Consider the following 3,230-nt stretch of genomic DNA (forward strand, 5'->3'; position numbering starts at 1 on the left):
CCGCTGCTAGGCGTAGGGCTCTTTCTCCATGTAGGAGAAGGATAGGAGCTTAATCCACCACGCTGCTCCAATGTGACAGATACATTCTATATGAGTAACAATCTCTATCAGGTGTATATGATGGAAGTGTATTCTTTAGTGTGATGCCATGACTGTATTTTTAGGTGTATATATAACAACCGGGTCAGACAGCTTAACGTGCTCTCCAGGGCACGGTTTATAATAGCCAGAGTGGAAATAAATATGTGTATAAACACAAATATCCACTCCGAGTTGGAATAGAACTCGCGACCGTCAGTGTGTAGGCGCCGCCGACACCAGATACCATTACACCAGAGCGTTTGTCACAGACAAATACATAATACCGACTTAATACCAACCTTAACAAACATTGAACATTTATAGGGTGGAGAATATCACAGGAATATTAGATTGTTAACCTAGTGGGGTAATATCAATAACAGTGGTGATGGCAGGAGCCATTTTTAAATGACACTTAAGCAATGAAGATATCCTTGACTTATTAAAGAACCTTTTAGGCCCTTCAAAACGAATGAGTGAAAATTATGTGGGTAGATTGACAAGCTGAATATATAGTTTTTTTTTTTTGATAGATCACTGTTATAGGCAAAGGGTCTGATGAGCATGCAACAGATGTCTAAGATCCATCCTGTACGGATTCTGGGGGAACACTATCAGCACAGGGAGCAATGGAATCAATGCCACCAAATCACGATGGAGCAAGAAATTGCCCAGCGGAAGTTGAAGTGGATAGGGCACTCACTCTGAAGACCAGAGGACAAGACTGCCAGGTCGCGTTCACGTGGAGACCACGCGGGAGCAGGCGACGGGGCCGGCCGGCGCACACGTGGCATCGAACTATCGACGCCGAGCTGCGAATGGCAGGGCTGCGGCTGGAGGGACGTGGAGCGAGAGGAACAGGACAGGAACGGATGGAGACGTCTCACGAAGGTCCTCTGTACCATTGGCGTACCATAGGACAGCAACACACAACACACACTGGTATGGCTATAAAAAATTGGATTCTTTCTCAAACTTCTTAAAAACAAGGATGGATCACATAAAATATGTTTATCGAAGTAAAAAATACCACGAGGTCGAGGAGCCGAGCCGTATTGATTTAAAAAATATTAATAAAGCTCTATAATACAATTAAAAACAAACCATTGCCTTAACTATGTCTGCATTTCATACCATTTAACAAAAAAATAAATAAAGTAAAAAATACCATGAGGTCAAAATGCCGGGCCATGTTGATTTAAAAAACATGAATAAAGCTATAATACGATTAAAAACAACCCATTACCTTAACTATGACTGCATTTCTTACTATTTAACAACAAAATGAATAAAGTAAAAATACCATGAGGTCAAAGTGCCGGGCCATGTTGATTTAAAAAACATGTATAAAGCTATAATACAGTTAAAAACAACCCATTACCTTAACTATGTCTGCATTTCTTACCATTTAAGAGAAAAATGAATAAACACAAACAAAATCATAACTAAAACACCATAATCTCTATATAACACGTGCGTCTTCCACGGCTGAACGCAAGCGAAAAAGTGACACATTGTATGCGTATCGTATACAAATACATCTGGTTTTGACATGTTTCATCAGTCTCAACTACAGTCAAAGAGTCAAACGTAATCCCACAGAATATAGTAATACTTACAGAAACGTAATCCCTAGCACCGCCTAGGCGCCTATTCCACTGGCGGTGGATAAAGCTATTTGACTGATCTCGATTATAGTATTCAAGAGATAAAACTTTTTGAAATATTTATTATACTTTTTTAAGATCTAATAACACTATATTTATGAGATATTTCTTTTCGCAATTTGAATCTAAATTAGTACTTTATAATTATCACATACTTCTATTATATTATGAATTGAGGAGAAACAGGTCCTATTGGTCTTATTATACCAGCTACTATTAAATTCTATTAGTAGCTTATGTGTAAAATAAAATTTACACACAAGCGGTGAAAATAGCCCTTAGAGCCAAAGTCAAAACTTTTTAAAAATCGCACCAATTACTTCGAAATCACATTAAATATAAATTGTATTTGTGAGAGTAATGATTTTTGCCTGAAGATTGGGTCCTTAAAATTATACATGTTTGATATTGAAAAACTTAACATATGAGGGGATAGATTGAATGTTGCGCAAAAGTTATATTATCATTATAATAAATACAAAGAGTTTAAAATCTCATATTTTAAATACAATAGTGGTCAAATTAATGCACCATGTATTTTACACCGAGAGTTGTGGGTTTAATTTCCAACTCAATTTTGAAATATATTTGAATTTATATAATGTACCCATATACACATTATCTCTTATACATCATTATCAGTCGGATGTTACCTAAAATAAAAGCATTAAGTAGTATTCCTTAAGAACACTGAGATAGGGCACAGCAGGAAATTTCGTGCTTAAAATATAGAGCAGCCCGACAGGGGTAATACTTCGACCTTACAGAAGATCACAGCTAAATAACACTATCTATAAGCAGTGTTGTGATCTTGTTGGTGAGTAAGAGTATAGCAAGCGTACGCTAGGTTGCCACAACAAACAACCATGTATAAACATTATGACTGTGTTTCACGGTGAGACTGAGAGACCGTATAACATAAAAAAGTGAGGCTTTTTTTCGTTAATGAATAAGATGCGATATTTACTATGCGATATTTTATATAACTGCTTAAAAAAATATTTACGACACAATTTTTTTTTTAATTAAAACTTCCAAACTGTATTATTTTTTTATAATCTAAAACATACTAAACATATATACTTTGTAAAACGCTATTCAGATGAAAATTAATTAAAAGCCATTTAATATACATTAATTATACACTTAACAATGTGTTTAAAATATATTTGAGTTGTTTATAATTTATTTTCTAAGCATAATAATCTACCAAATGGTAGTTTTTTGTGGAGTGCCACACAGTTCATATGTTTCTAGCGTAAAAAGAAGCGCCCAGCGCGCCGTTTTTTGGCTTGTCAACCGAAACCACGCAACAATTTTCACTTTACTAATCTTGATAAATGTTATAATACCACTAATGTTTTACAAGAAAAATTACGGCTATCAATGTGCCGGAAAAAATTAAGTGATATAGATTAACAGTGTTATCGTAAAAGTTGTTATAGTACTCTATCCCACCGCTTTGAGCCGCGAACTCTTAAC

Source organism: Melitaea cinxia, chromosome 18, assembly GCF_905220565.1.
Source record: "Melitaea cinxia chromosome 18, ilMelCinx1.1, whole genome shotgun sequence".
Taxonomy (NCBI): Eukaryota; Metazoa; Arthropoda; class Insecta; order Lepidoptera; family Nymphalidae; genus Melitaea; species Melitaea cinxia.